Source organism: Spermophilus citellus (assembly GCF_964194105.1).
Source record: "Spermophilus citellus genome assembly, chromosome: 3".
Taxonomy (NCBI): Eukaryota; Metazoa; Chordata; class Mammalia; order Rodentia; family Sciuridae; genus Spermophilus; species Spermophilus citellus.
Genome location: NC_138184.1, coordinates 127,989,221 through 128,005,430, shown reverse-complemented (window position 1 = coordinate 128,005,430; position 16,210 = coordinate 127,989,221).

Sequence of the window (16,210 nt, the reverse complement as noted above, 5' to 3'; positions counted from 1 at the left end):
TCTGACTTTATTTCAGGGTATTTAAAGAGTTAGTGGCTTTCTTGGGACTGATATCCAACATCTCTAAAAATCTTTGAAATCTCTGAGGTCTTGTCTGAAAGTTTTTTTTATGGTTGGGTATGTCTTTAATAACTTCAGTCAGCCGAGGTTTTTGCACTGCTGTGTTTAGAGCCATGGGGAAGACCAAGACCTATGAGGCACAGTCCAGCCCCCAAGAGTCCCTTCACTTGTTGGGGAGGCAGATACGCCAGCCCTGAATGCAGTGTGCACAGAGAGTGGGGTCCATCTGGGGATTTGGGAGAAGGTTCTTGGAGGAGATTTTGGAAGAGGGTCATTAAAAATGAGTAGTTTTCCCTTTTGAAAGCATCATGAGTGAAAGCCCAGTGACATACAAGAACTTGGCATGGTTGGAGCCTGGGCTGTGTGAGCAGATTTGGGAATGAAAGGATAAGTAGGGAGGGAGCTAGAAAGGGGAGAAGGGGTGGTTAGGGGATGAAGTCTTTGCAAAGTTACATTATTCAGGGCACTGAAGGGTGGTCTCTTTTGTGAGGCTGTTGTGTAGTTTGCCCCTCTTCAGCCCCATTTTGATTTCAGAACCTTTCTGCAAATTGGTTCAGACTTCAAGTTCATACAGAGGTCCTGTCTAAGAACATGGTCACTAACATTCTCCCAGGGTGACCACTCCTCCGTGTAACCTTACTCATAGTAGGAGGGCAGTGATTGATTAAATAAATTTTGAATTTTTTCAATTGATAGAATTGTATGAAGTTTTTTTTTTTTTTTTTTTTTGTACTGGGATTGAACTCAAGGGCACTCGACCCTTGAGCCACACCCCCAACCCTTTTATGTATTTTATTTAGAGACAGGATCTCACTTAGTTGCTTAGCACCTTGCTTTTGCTGAGACTAGCTTTGAACTCACTATCCTCCTGCCTCAGCCTCCTGAGCTGCTGGGATTGCAGGTGTGTGCCACCATGCCCAGCTGTATGAAATTTGATGACTAAGCCCAGTGGGTTGGCAGAACTATAAGAGACCCTGGAATTTTTCCATTATCAAGGAAATAAAAATATAGAATATAAACTAATATTAAAACACATCTTCCCAAATGAAGCTCTATGTATGAAATTGAAATGCAAATTCTGAGAGGTGGTGGGAGAGAAAAATCAGCCACCAGATCTTTGCAGTGGACTTGGGAAAGGTACTTTCCGGGGTTGGAAAGGACTGTCAATGGAAGGTAAGACTTCCCTCTGGCCACCTCACCCCTGACCACTTGGCAAACCAGATTAGAAGTACAGGGCAGCTGACAGAGGGTGGCAACCCTTATCGTTGGCCTGGATGTCTTCTGTAGGGACTGTAAGTTCTGTTGCTGAGGTTCCTGTGGTAGCAGCCTGACTCCAGCCTTTTGAGGCTGACCAGGGAATGGCTTGTGAAAGGGTTTGCAGAAGTCATGTGGCCAGAGGGGAGGTTTCCAGAACAGACAGGCCCAAGTCTTGCAAGTTCTGGCAGTCACTTATGGCACCTGGGGGATATCCTGGGGGACACTGGGCAGCTTGTGGGCTGAGCAGCTGCATTGTGGATAGGATAGCAAGGACTCAGTATCACACTTGAAGGGTGATTGTGCAGAATGGAGAAGGAAAAGGCATGTCTTGCTGGCCTGCTTCTGGAGGGCCAGCATGCTCTGAAACAAGCTTCAAGTCCAAACAGAGGTCCTGTCTGAGGACATGGTCAGTGACGTTCTCCCAGAGTGACCACTCCCCTCTATGTCCCTGTTCATCATGGGGACGCAGTGATTGATTAAATTGATTTTTAAATTTTTCAATTGATAAAATTGAATGAAGTTTTATGACTAGGCCCAGTGGGTTAGCAGGACTTTAAGAGGTCCTGGGTTTTCTTCCAGTATAAAGGAAGTAAAACTATAGATCATAAACTAATATTGAAACATATCTTCCAAAAGGAAGTGAGAAGCTTCATGAACCAACAACCATAATTGGTGCAAATCAGAAACAACAAACAAATAAACAAACAAACAAACATTTAAAGTCTCTGAAAATTGTCCTGAGGCTACATGGAAAACAAAGAAACATTTACTAAAGAAAAATATACTAAATCTGGGTATGAACATAGAGAGCAAGAAGTCTTCTGGAGGTTTCCAGTGTTAATCAAGGAACTGTCCAGGAAGATGGAAGAAAAGACCAAAAAAGGCCAGTCTTGGTGATTCTGATGTCCCTGGCACCAAGTATGTCCTGGTGCTATGTGGATGACCCTCCTGATCCCCCTGAAGGGATCCTGCATTAGGGAAGTCAGGGGACTGGGCTGCTTTAGCCTCAGGTCTTAGCGTGGATTGGTGAGGTGGCCTGAATGATTTTGGGAACTGGCCCTTCTTGCTCTTCTCTTTCAGATCACACACTCTTTCTGTTGGAATCCTCAGTGGTTGCTTTATCTGAGAGCTCTCTCTCAAACTATGCTCCTGTACAGAGCTGATCCTTGGGACTTTGGGGCTGTGGGTGTCAGGAACATGGTAAGGAGCTGCCAGGCAGATCATGGGCACCTGAGACAAGTCATACTTGTCCACAATTGGGTTTTCTAATTTTGATTTTCTCTTCCTTGTCTATGATAGGGCATGAAATACAAAATCAAGTATAAGAAGAGGGCCCTGGTCTTTGTTCCTCCCTTGATCGAAGGCAGTCTTCCTCAACACACTAACATGATTGTGCACCTGGCATGTGGTGCTGTCAACCCCAGGCTGCCTGGGACATTCCTTTAGGTCTCCCAATGAATGAAACATATATCCATTATAGGATATTTCTGATTTATTTCTTGTAGTTTGGGTATGAGGTATTTCCCTCAAACCTCCTGTGTTAATGGAGGAATGTTTGGAGGTTAAATGATTGGATTGTGAGAACTGTAACATAATAAGTCCATCCTAATTTGAAGGGACTGAGTGGTAACTTTAGGCAGATGGGATGTGGTTAGAGGAGATGGGGTGCCCTGAAGAGGTTCATCTTCCCTATAGCTCCTTCCCCACTTGCCTCTCTCTGCTTCTTAGCTGCCATGAGCTGAGCAACTTTTCTCTACTATTCCCTTCCACCATGATGTTCTGCCTCACATGGGTCTGAAGCAATGGAGTCATCCATTTATGGTCTGAGAACTCTGAAACTGTAAGCCCCCAATAAATTTTTCCTCCTCTATTTTTTTTGGGTATTTTGGTCACAGTGACACTGGTGCAAAGCTAAAAACATTTATTTACTTATTTTTGTGGTGCTAGGGATTGAACCCAGGGCCTCATGCCTGCTAGGCAAGTGCTCTACCACCAAGCTATACCCCTAGTCCTATTCTGGAATAAAATCCACCAAAATATGCTGAACCCCACCCTGATTCAGCCCCCTGCAAGGAAGCCTCATGCACATTTGTAAACTTAAATGCATTAAAGCTAGGATTGTGTTGGATTGAGCTCTGGGCCCATTTTGACACCAATCCTCTCCCAACACCCCCCTCTACCCACCAACCCCTCTGTGGTTTTGCTTCAAATCAAACATTAGTAAATGTTGATGGATCCAAATGGAGAGAAAGCTGTTCTTTCAGCTTAAGCATCTACGCTGCATGTGTTTTTTTTTTCCCTAAGTATTTCAGTCCAGAAGGCTGTGAAAGGGATTCTGTTCCACAGCTGCACCAGTTCTTCATGGGGGAACAATCAAGACAGGATGCAACAAGCACTTCGTTGCTCTTACAGTGAACTTGGGCACTGTGCTCACAATATGGCACATTCATGGAGCCTCTTTGTTACAGAGATTTACTTTGCTCTAGGAGCATTGTTCTAATTTTACAATGGGAAGACTGAATTCACAATAAAGGGATCAGCACCAAATAGACATAGGTATGGCAATAAGATATTTGGGAAGTAAATGCTTTTTTTTAAAACAGGGCCTGGAATTGTAGGGAGAGGGTTCCACTAAGATACCACATTTTTTTCTTAAGGGATCCCTTCTCAGCTTAAAGAGAGAATGAGGTCAATCCATAAAGAGGTAAGTGAAGAAAGGGTGTCCAGAAGGACGGGTTTAGGTTTCGCTCTGTGCTCTTGAGCCCACAGAGGAAGTGGTATTTCAGCCAGCCCTTGGATGATGGGTGCAACTGGAATATGCAGAGAAGCAGCTGCATATGACATCATAGCTTCAAAGGATGCAGAGCAGGAATGAGCCAAGACATGAAGATAAATCACCCAGTTAATAAAAATTAAGGGAGATTTGAGCAGATCTTACTCAGAAATCAGGATCAACTAAACACAAACAAAATGTAGGAATATACAGGTTTTGCATAACAGTAAACAAACTTGATATAACATCTAATATTTATCACCTATCTACCTATGTTAGTCAGTTTTCCATCTTTATGACAAAATATCTGAGTTAATAAATATAAAAAAGGGTACAGGTTTGCTAAATGTTTTGTAGTAGAGTTATATTGTATTGTATAAATTTCATCTTAATTGTTTTTTGGTGGTACTAAGGTTCTAACCAGGGCCTCCTACATGCTAGGCAAGGATTCTATCACTGAGCTACATTCTCAGCCAAGATGAAGTTAACTTATTTTGTATTGTTTGGGGGAGAGATTTTGAGTCCTGTAGTTTGGCAGTTTAACACCCTTCTTTCATTTATGACCCAAACAACTAGACCAGTGAATCAGTAAAACTATAGAACATTTCAACTTAACCATCAATCAGGGTGACCTAATTGATATTTATAGACCACTATACCCAGAAACTGAAGAAATGTATTTGCAAGGACATTTGGCATCTTCACAAAGGTAAGACTTTCTTCCTGAGGATAAAAAAAAAAAATCTCAGACATCATTATCCAAATTACATGTATGAAGATGCAAACTGGGTGTCAACATACTTTATGTACAAACAGAGATATGAAAAATTGGGGTATATATGTGTAATAAGAATTGTAATGAATTCCACTGTCATTTTTTTAAATCAATAAAAAAACTCAATACATTTCAAAAATTTAGAGTGAGACAGTGCCCACATGAAAGTAACAATAACAGTAAAATACATAGAAAATCCCCCAAATGCTTAGAAATTGGGAAGAAATGTTTTAATAACCCATGGGTCAAAGAAAAACCACAGGGTAATTCTTAGTCTCAATTTTACAAAAATGAAACCACAATATATTAGAATTTGTGTGATGTGCAGAGAAGTCTTTAGTGAAAATTAGTAGTGTTGAGTGCTTATGTTAAGAAAGAAGTACAATTTTTGATAAATGATGATTCCACATTTAGAAGCTAGGGGAAAAAACCAAAATAAACCCAAAATAAGTAGAAGAAAGGAAATTTAATTTTATTTTAGTTATTTATTTAATTTTTTGTAGTTATAGCTAGAAAGTATGCCTTTATTTTATTTATTTTTTATGTGATGCTGAGGATTGAACCCAGTGCCTCACACATGCTAGGCAAGTGCTCTGTCACTGAGCTACAGCCCCAGCCCAAGAAAGGAAATTTTATTTATTTTATTTTATTTTTTTTTAAGAAAGGAAATTTTAAAGAGAGGAAATCAACAAAGTTAAAAGCTGGCTGTCTGGAAAGATTAATTAAATTGACAAAACCCTAGTATGATTGGTGAAAAGAAAAAAATAAACAAACCCTAAAAGTTATTGATGCCAAGAGGAATACCAAGTAAACAAAGAACTTAAATGACTCAATAAGAAGAAAAGAAATATCTTGATTAAAAAATGGGTGAAGACAATCCCCAAAAACAAGAGACTGAAGGTTTTCTCTGATAAGTGGATGCTAATCCATAATGGAGGGGGCATGGATGAGTGGAAGAACTTTGAATGGGACAACAGGGAGTGGGCATAGGGCAAGGGGGTAGGAAAGATGTTGGAATGAGATGGTCGTCATTACCTTAGGTGCATGTGTGATTACACTAATGGTGACTCTACTTCATGTACAATCAGAAAAGTGAAAATTTTCTTCTCCATTGTGTACAATGAATTGAGGAGCTTTCTACTGTCATGTATAACTGATTAGAAGTAATTAAAAAAAGCAAAAAAAAAAAAAGAGGACAAAGAACCCAAATAACATATCTTTAAAAAAACACATACAAATGACCAATGACCAATAGGTATATGAAAAAAATTCTCAACATCACTAATGATTGGATAAATTAAATTTATAACCACAATGAGATGTCTCACAGATGTCAAATGACTATTATAAAGAAGACAAGAGATAACAAGTGTGGTGAACATAGGGAGCATGGGGAACGCTGCTCTACTATTGTTAGGAATGTAAATTAGTAGAGCTGTTATGGAAAACCATATGGAAGTTCCTCAAAAAGTTAAAAACAGAACTACTATATGATCCAGCAATCATATATATAACAGAATGTACATATATATATATATATATATATATATATATATATATATGATAATAAAGCAATGTGTGTATATATATACATATATATCTCCAAAGGAAATGAAATTGGCATGTCAGAGAGAGATCTGCATACCTGTGTTCATTGAAACATTATTCACAAAAGCCAGAAAAATGGAATCATCTAAGTGTCCATCAACAGACAAGTAGATAAAGAAAATTCAGTCATAAAAAGTAAGTTGTGCCATTTATAACAACATGAATGAATTTGGAGGACATTATGCTAAGGGAAATAAACCAGGCTCAGAAAGTCAAACACCACATGATCTTATTTATATATAGAATTTCTTAGAAAACAGAAAGTAAAATGGTGGGTACCAGAGGCTGTAGAGGAGGGTACACTGAGGAGATATTAGTGAAAAGATAAAATTTAAGTTATATAGGAAGGATAAGCTCAAAAGATATGTTGTATAATATGGTAACAATAGTTAATAACAACGTCTTATATACTTGAAAATTGCTAAATGAGTAGATTTTAAGTACTCTCACCACAAATATATGTTTAAGTATGTGAGGTGATGGATCTGTTAATTAACTTGATTTAGCTATTCCATGATGTATACATATTTCAAAATACCATGTTACCTCATAAATATATACAATATCAATTAAAAAAAGACATCATGATAGATCCCACAGACATTAGAAGGATAATACAGCAATATTATGAATAAATTTGTGCCAATTAATTAAAAAATCTAGATTCAATGGACAAATTCCTTGAAAAACAGTTTATATCTTTATTTTATTTATTTATTTTTTATTTTTATGTGGTGCTGAGGATCGAACCCAGTGCCTCATGCATGCTAGGTGAGCACTCTACCACTGGGCTACCACCCTAGAAAAAGCAATCATGAAATTCATCTGGAGAAATAAAAGATCCAGAATAGCTAAAGCAATTCTAAGCAGGAAGAGTGAAACAGGTGGTATAGGGATACCAGATTTTAAACTATACTACAGAGAAATAGTAACAAAAACAGCATGGTACTGGTACCAAAACAGGCGGGTAGACCAATGGTACAGAATAGAGAACAAAGAGACCAATCCACAAAATTACAACTACCTTATATTAGACAAAGGTGCTAAAAGCATACAATGGAGAAAGGATAGCATCTTCAACAAATGGTGCTGGGAGAACTGGAAATCCATATGCAAAAAAATGAAATTGAATCCCTATCTCTCACCATGCACAAAAGTTAACTCAAAATGGATCAAGGATCTAGGAATCAAACCAGAGACTCTGTGTCTAATAGAAGAAAAAGTTGGCCCTAATCTCCATCTTGTGGGGCCGGGCTCCAAATTCCTTAATAGGACACCTGTAGCACAAGAGTTAAAATCAAGAATCAACAAATGGGACGTATTCAAACTAAAACGTTTTTTCTCAGCAAGAGAAACAATAAGTGAGGTAAATAGGGAGCCTACATCCTGCAAACAAATTTTTACCCCTCACACTTCAGATAGAGCCCTAATATCCAGAGTATAAAAGAACTCAAAAAATTAAACAATAAGATAACAAATAACCCAATCAACAAATGGGCCAAGGACCTGAACAGACACTTCTCAGAGGAGGACATACAATCAATCAACAAGTACATGAAAAAATGCTCACCATCTCTAGCAATCAGAGAAATGCAAATTAAAACCACTCTAAGATACCATCTCGGGGCCGCGCCAAAGCCGCGCGAGGAGGAGGGCGCGTCGCCGGTGTGGGACCTGGACCTGCCGGGACGCGGTGCCAAGGAGTCTGTGGCGCCCGCGCCGAGTGGCCCCCCGCCGCTCGAGCGGCCCCGAGGTCCCTGGGCGGCTGAGTGTGGTTTCGCCGCCGCCGCCAGGCCCGCACCACCGGAGCCCCGCAGAGCCGCTGCCTGGGACGGAGCCCAGGCCTGTGATTGAAAACATCAAGTCATGAGCCAAGGTGGAGGGAATCCATCACGACTTCAGCGGGAGCAGTAAGGCTGCAGCCCCAGGTGCACGGCTCTATCGGCCCCATCTCCTTCTCCTCTCCGCCTCTCCGCCTTGCTTCTCCCCAGCTGTCTCTCCTCCCAAGCTCAGTCTCTAAATCTAGATTTCAATTTCTTTCCCCCACCCCGCCCGCTCTCCCGTGTGTCTGGTACCGGGCCCCGAGGCGCCGCCTCCCCTCCCCCAACCCGCACCCCCTCTCTGGGGTCCCGAAGGCCGCTGCCGCCGCCGCTGCTGCCGCCGCCTCCCACAGAGCACCATAGAGCAGACTCTTCACCACGCGAATGAGCTGCCGAATTAAATGAAACAGCTGATAAGATGAGAGACAATTTAAAATCCAAGTGAAACGAGAACACGCACTGAGCCCTGATCCGCTGAATTCAAACTCCCGGTCACCTGCTTCCCGCAGACAAACAGCGATGACTCGGCACTAATCCATCCGGCTGAAACAACTGGTCAGCCCTTCTCATCATACGAAGGTAAATGCCTACCGAGTCTTCATAAGTAGTGGCCACAGGTTTGAAACGGGGCTTGAGAGAGAAGGACCCACCCGTTGCATTGGTAGCCCAGCAAAGGGAAACAAAGTCATCAGACTGCTGTGGAGGAGATAACTTCGTTGAAACCAACAGCTACAGGTGTGTGATCCCACAGCCTTCCCTCTCCACACATCGGGAAAACCTTAAGGGCCCCTCCCAGCTCTCCCGTAAGGGCCCCTCCCAGCTCTCCCGTGAGTGCTTCAGCCAGCCCGAGGGAATCAGAGGTGGTGCGGGTCCCGCGGCGCGGATCTACCGCTCCCACCAGGGCTGACTGCTGAGGTCTCTTGCACCAGCTATGGGGAAGTGGATACCGGAGGGCAAGTAAAATCCGCTGAGGATTCTCAGCCCCAAGCTCTACAAACTTAGGGTCTGAGGGAATGGCAAACTGGAAGAGTGTGCCCAGTCGTTCATGAAAACAGGGCTCCCGGGAGCAGCAGACCTGGCTTGTAGCCAGTATTGTGGTGAGAGGGGCCTGGCTAGAGAAAAAGTGGGAAGTGAATAGACACATGAGGAGGCCCTAGACACTCAGGATTGGAGACTCGCCCAGTCTGGGAGGAGCTGCTGCACAGTGATTGGTTCCCGCGTATTGACAGGAGAAACTTGGCCTGGTGGACAAAGTGCCACCTACTGGAAGAGAAGTTAATCAAACTCTAAGACGGCATTTATTAGGTTTTTTTTTTTTTTTTTTGATTTCGGTTTTTCTTTCAGTTGCATTTTTTTCTTTCCTGTTGTTTAATTAATTTTTTTTTTACAAAATATTTAAAAAAAAATTTTTTTTCTACTAATTTTAATTTAAATTTCTTTTAATTATTATTAGTATTTTTTTTAATTATTATTATTTTTTTTAATTATTATTATTATTTTTATTTTTTTTTTCTTTTTTAGTTCCTATTTTTTTCTTCTTTAGTCTTTTCATTTCTCTTATCCCCCCTTTCCTTGAATTCTACCTGCCTACTCTCATTCTCTTTAGTGACTTCACCCCTTCCCTTCAAATACCTTTCCTCCCAAACATCAAATTAATTTATAGGAGTAAACAGTAACCCAGCAGTCAAACAGAACAAGAAGTAACATGAGCAGCTTCAAAAAACAAGGAAGAAAAGGACTACAAACAATGCAGGACAGCCTAAATATTCAGGAGGACCTAGAGTCATCAGAAAAATGGTCATATAAAGAACTCAAGGAACACCTTAGACAAATGGAATGGAACCTTAAGGAGGATACAAGACAGCAAATTCAAGCAGCGAAAGAACACATTGAGAATGAATTTCATAAACAGATAAAAGAAGAAGTTAAGCATCTCTATCAGGAGATAGAGATTATAAAAAATAATCAAACAATAATTCTAGAAATGAAGGAAATGATAAACCTAATTAAAAACTCAATTGAGAGTATCACTAACAGAGTGGAGCAAGTAGAAACCAGAACGTCAGATAATGAAGACAAAATATACCATCTTGAAAAGAGTCTAGCCAACTCAGAAAGGCTGGTAAAAAATCACGAGACAAACATCCAAGAGTTATGGGATAACATGAAGAAACCAAACTTACGAGTCATCGGGATAGAAGAAGGTACAGAGATTCAAACCAAGGGAATGAGTAACCTGCTGGATGAAATAATTACAGAAAACTTTCCAGAAATAAAAAAGGAAACAGATATACAAATTGAAGATGCATACAGGACACCGAGCACACAAAATCACAGTAGACCAACGCCAAGACACATTGTTATGAAGATATCCAATATACAGAACAAAGAGAAAATATTAAAAGCTACAAGAGAAAGGAGACAGATTACATTTAGGGGTAAACCAATACGGTTAACAACAGATTTTTCATCACAGACACTGAAAGAAGGAAGGTCATGGAACAATGTATTTCAAACACTGAAAGACAATGGATGCCAACCAAGAATCCTGTATCCAGCAAAATTAAGCTTCAGGTATGACAACGAAATAAAAATCTTTCATGATAAACAAAAGTTAAAAGAATTTGCAGCCAGAAAACCAGCATTGCAAAGCATTTTGAGCAAAACACTACACGAAGAAGAAATGAAAAACAATAACCAAAACCATCAGTGGGAAGTGTCTCAGTAAAGACAGAGGGCGAGGGGAAAGACAATCATGGTGAAACAAACTAAATTTTTTTTTTTTTTTAAAAAAAGGATAAACAATCAATCATGGATGGAAGTTCAAACCATATATCAATAGTAACTCTGAATGTTAATGGCTTAAACTCTCCAATAAAGCGACATAGGCTGGTATCATGGATTAAAAAAACAAATCCAACAATATGCTGCCTCCAGGAGACACATCTGATTGGAAAAGACATACACAGGCTAAAGGTGAAAGGATGGGAAAAAATATACCACGCACACGGTCCTCGCAAGCAAGCAGGGGTGGCCATCCTCATATCAAATAAAATCGACTTCAAGACTAAGTTAATCAAAAGGGATAAAGAAGGTCATTATATACTGTTAAAAGGAACCATTCACCAACAAGACATAACAATTATCAATATTTACGCACCAAATAATGGTGCTGCGACATTCATAAAACAAATTCTTCTCAAATTCAAGAATCAAATAGACCACAACACAATAATTATGGGAGACTTCAACACACCTCTCTCACCATTGGACAGATCCTCCAAACAAAAGTTGAATAAAGAAACTATAGATCTCAATAACACAATCAATAACCTAGACTAAATTGACTTATATAGAATATATCAACCATCATCAAATGGCTATACTTTTTTCTCAGCAGCACATTGATCCTTCTCAAAAATAGACCATATATTATGCCATAGGGCAACCCTCAGTAAATATAAAGGGGTGGAGATAATACCATGCATTTTATCTGATCATAATGGAATGAAACTGGAAATCAATGATAAAAGAAGGAAGGAAAAATCCTACATCACATGGAAAATGAACAATATATTACTGAATGATCAATGGGTTACAGAAGACATAAAGGAGGAAATCAAAAAATTCTTAGAGATAAATGAAAATACAGACACAACATATCGGAATCTATGGGACACAATGAAAGCAGTTTTAAGAGGAAAATTCATCGCCTGGTGGTCATTCCTCAAAAAAAGAAGAAACCAACAAATAAATGAGCTCACACTCCAACTCAAAGCCCTAGAAAAGGAAGAGCAAAACAACAGCAAATGTAGCAGAAGGCAAGAAATAATTAAAATCAGAGCAGAAATCAATGAAATTGAAACAAAAGAAACTATTGAAAAAATTAACAAAACTAAACGTTGGTTCTTCGAAAAAATAAATAAGATCGACAGACCTTTAGCCATGCTAACGAAGAGAAGAAGAGAGAGAACTCAAATTACTAACATACGGGATGAAAAAGGCAATATCACAACAGATGCTACAGAAATACAGAAGACAATTAGAAATTATTTTGGAAACCTATATTCCAATAAAATAGAGGATAGTGAAGACATCGATAAATTTCTTAAGTCATATGATTTGCCCAGACTGAGTCAGGAGGATACACACAATCTGAACAGACCAATATCAATGGATGAAATTGAAGAAACCATCAAAAGACTACCAACCAAGAAAAGTCCAGGACCGGATGGGTATACAGCGGAGTTTTACAAAACCTTCAAAGAAGAATTAAAACCAATACTTTTCAAGTTATTTCAGGAAATAGAAAAAGAGGGAGCTCTTCCAAATTCATTCTATGAGGCCAACATCACCCTGATTCCGAAACCAGACAAAGACACCTCAAAGAAAGAAAACTACAGACCAATATCTCTAATGAACCTAGATGCAAAAATCCTCAATAAAATTCTGGTGAATCGAATACAAAAACACATCAAAAAAATAGTGCACCATGATCAAGTAGGATTCATCCCTGGGATGCAAGGATGGTTCAACATACGGAAATCAATAAATGTTATTCACCACATCAATAGACTTAAAGATAAGAACCATATGATCATCTCGATAGATGCAGAGAAAGCATTCGACAAAGTACAGCATCCCTTTATGTTCAAAACATTAGAAAAACTAGGGATAACAGGAACTTACCTTAACATTGTGAAAGCTATCTATGCTAAGCCTCAGGCTAGCATTATTCTGAATGGACAAAAGTTGAAGGCATTCCCTCTAAAATCCGGAACAAGACAGGGATGCCCTTTATCTCCACTTCTATTCAATATAGTTCTCGAAACACTGGCCAGAGCAATTAGACAGACGAAAGAAATTAAAGGCATAAAAATTGGAAAAGAAGAACTTAAATTATCACTATTTGCAGATGACATGATTCTATACCTAGAAGACCCAAAAGGGTCTACAAAGAAACTACTAGAACTAATAAATGAATTCAGCAAAGTGGCAGGATATAAAATCAACACGCATAAATCAAAGGCATTTCTGTATATCAGTGACAAAACTTCTGAAATGGAAATGAGGAGAAACACTCCATTCACAATATCCTCAAAAAATTAAAATACTTGGGAATCAACCTAACAAAAGAGGTGAAAGATTTATCCAATGAAAACTACAGAACCCTAAAGAGAGAAGTAGAAGAAGATCTTAGAAGATGGAAAAGTATACCCTGTTCATGGATAGGCAGAACTAACATCATCAAAATGGCGATATTACCAAAAGTTCTCTATAGATTTAATGCAATGCCAATCAAAATCCCAACGGCATTTCTTGTAGAAATAGATAAAGCAATCATGAAATTCATATGGAAAAATAAAAGACCCAGAATAGCAAAAGCAATTCTAAGCAGAAAGTGTGAATCAGGCGGTATAGCAATACCAGATTTCAAACTATATTACAGAGCAATAGTGACAAAAACAGCATGGTACTGGTACCAAAACAGACGGGTGGACCAATGGTATAAAATAGAGGACACAGAGACTAATCCACAAAGCTACAACTATCTTATATTTGATAAAGGGGCTATAAGCATGCAATGGAGGAAGGATAGCATCTTCAACAAATGGTCTTGGGAAAACTGGAAATCTATATGCAACAAAATGAAACTGAATCCCTTTCTCTCGCCATGCACAAAAGTTAACTCAAAATGGATCAAGGAGCTTGATATCAAATCAGAAACTCTGCGTCTGATAGAAGAAAAAGTTGGCTCCGATCTACAGATTGTGGGGTCGGGCTCCAAATTCCTTAATAGGACACCCATAGCACAAGAGTTAACAACTAGAATCAACAAATGGGACTTAATTAAACTTAAAAGTTTTTTCTCAGCAAAAGAAACAATAAGAGAGGTAAATAGGGAGCCTACATCCTGGGAACAAATTTTTACTCCTCACACCTCAGATAGAGCCCTAATATCCAGAGTATACAAAGAACTCAAAAAATTAGACAATAAGATAACAAATAACCCAATCAACAAATGGGCCAACGACCTGAACAGACACTTCTCAGAGGAGGATATACAATCAATCAACAAGTACATGAAAAAATGCTCTCCATCTCTAGCAGTCAGAGAAATGCAAATCAAAACCACACTAAGATACCATCTCACCCCAGTAAGATTGGCAGCCACTATGAAGTCAAACAACAACAAGTGCTGGCGAGGATGTGGAGAAAAGGGTACACTTGTACATTGCTGGTGGGACTGCAAATTGGTGTGGCCAATTTGGAAAGCAGTTTGGAGATTCCTGGGAAAGCTGGGAATGGAACCACCATTTGACCCAGCTATTGCCCTTCTCGGACTATTCCCTGAAGACCTTAAAAAAGCATGCTACAGGGATACTGCCACATCGATGTTCATAGCAGCACAATTCACAATAGCTAGACTGTGGAACCAACCCAGATGCCCTTCAATAGATGAATGGATAAAAAAAATGTGGCATCTATACACAATGGAATACTATGCAGCAATAAAAAATGACAAAATCATAGAATTTTCAGGGAAATGGATGGCACTAGAGCAGATTATGCTTAGTGAAGCTAGCCAATACCTAAAAAACAAATACCAAATGTCTTCTTTGATATAATGAGAGCAACTATGAACAGAGTAGGGAGGAAGAGCAGGAAGAAAAGAATAACTTTAAACAGAGACATGAGGTGGGAGGGGAAGGGAGAGAAAAGGGAAATTGCATGGAAATGGAGGGAGACCCTCATTGCTATACAAAATTACATATAAGAGGTTGTGAGGGGAATGGGAAAATAAACAAGGAGAGAAATGAACTACAGTAGATGGGGTAGAGAGAGAAGTTGGGAGGGGAGGGGAGGGGGGATAGTAGGGGATAGGAAAGGTAGCAGAATACAACAATTACTAATAGGGCATTATGGAAAATTGTGGATGTGTAACCGACGTGATTCTGCAATCTGCATTGGGGGTAAAATTGGGGGTTCATAACCCACTTCAATCTAATATATGAAATATGATATGTCAAGAGCTTTGTAATGTTGTGAACAACCAATAAAAAATTAAAAAAAAAGATACCATCTCATTCCAGTAAGATTGGCAGCCATTATGAAGTCAAACAACAACAAGTGCTGGCGAGGATGTGGGGAAAAGGTACACTTGTAAATTGCTCGTGGGACTGCAAATTGGTGCAGCCAATTTGGAGGGCAGTATGGCGATTCCTTGGAAAGCTGGGAATGGAACCACCATTTGACCCAGCTATTCCCCTTCTCGGACTATACCCAAAAGTCCTAAAAAGAGCATACTAAAGGGACACAGCCACATCAATGTTCATAGCAGCACAATTCACAATAGCTAGATTGTGGAACCAACCTAGATGCCCTTCAACAGATGAATGGATAAAAAAATGTGGCATTTATACACAATGGAATATTACTCAGCACTAAAAAATAACAAAATCATGGCATTTGCAGGGAAATGGATGGCATTAGAGCAGATTATGCTAAGCGAAGTTAGCCAATCCCTAAAAAACAAATGCCGAATGTCTTCTCTGATATAAGGGGGGTGACTCAAAATGGGATAGGGAGGAAGAGCATGAGAAGAAGATTACCACGAAACAAGGAAAAGAGGTGGGAGGGAATGAGAGAGAGAAGGGGAGTTGCACAGAAGATGGAAGGAGACCCTCATGGTTACACAAAATACATATACGATGGTGTGAGGGGGAAGGAAGGACAAAAGAGAGAGAGAGAGAGATAAGTGTCACAGTAGAATGGGTAGAGAGAGGTGATGGGAGGGGAGGGGAGGGGAGGGAGGATAGGGAGGGCAGCAGAATACAACTGACACTAGGATTGCTGTATGTATACATATGGCTGTATAACCAATATGATCCTGCAATCTGTACATGTGGAAAAATG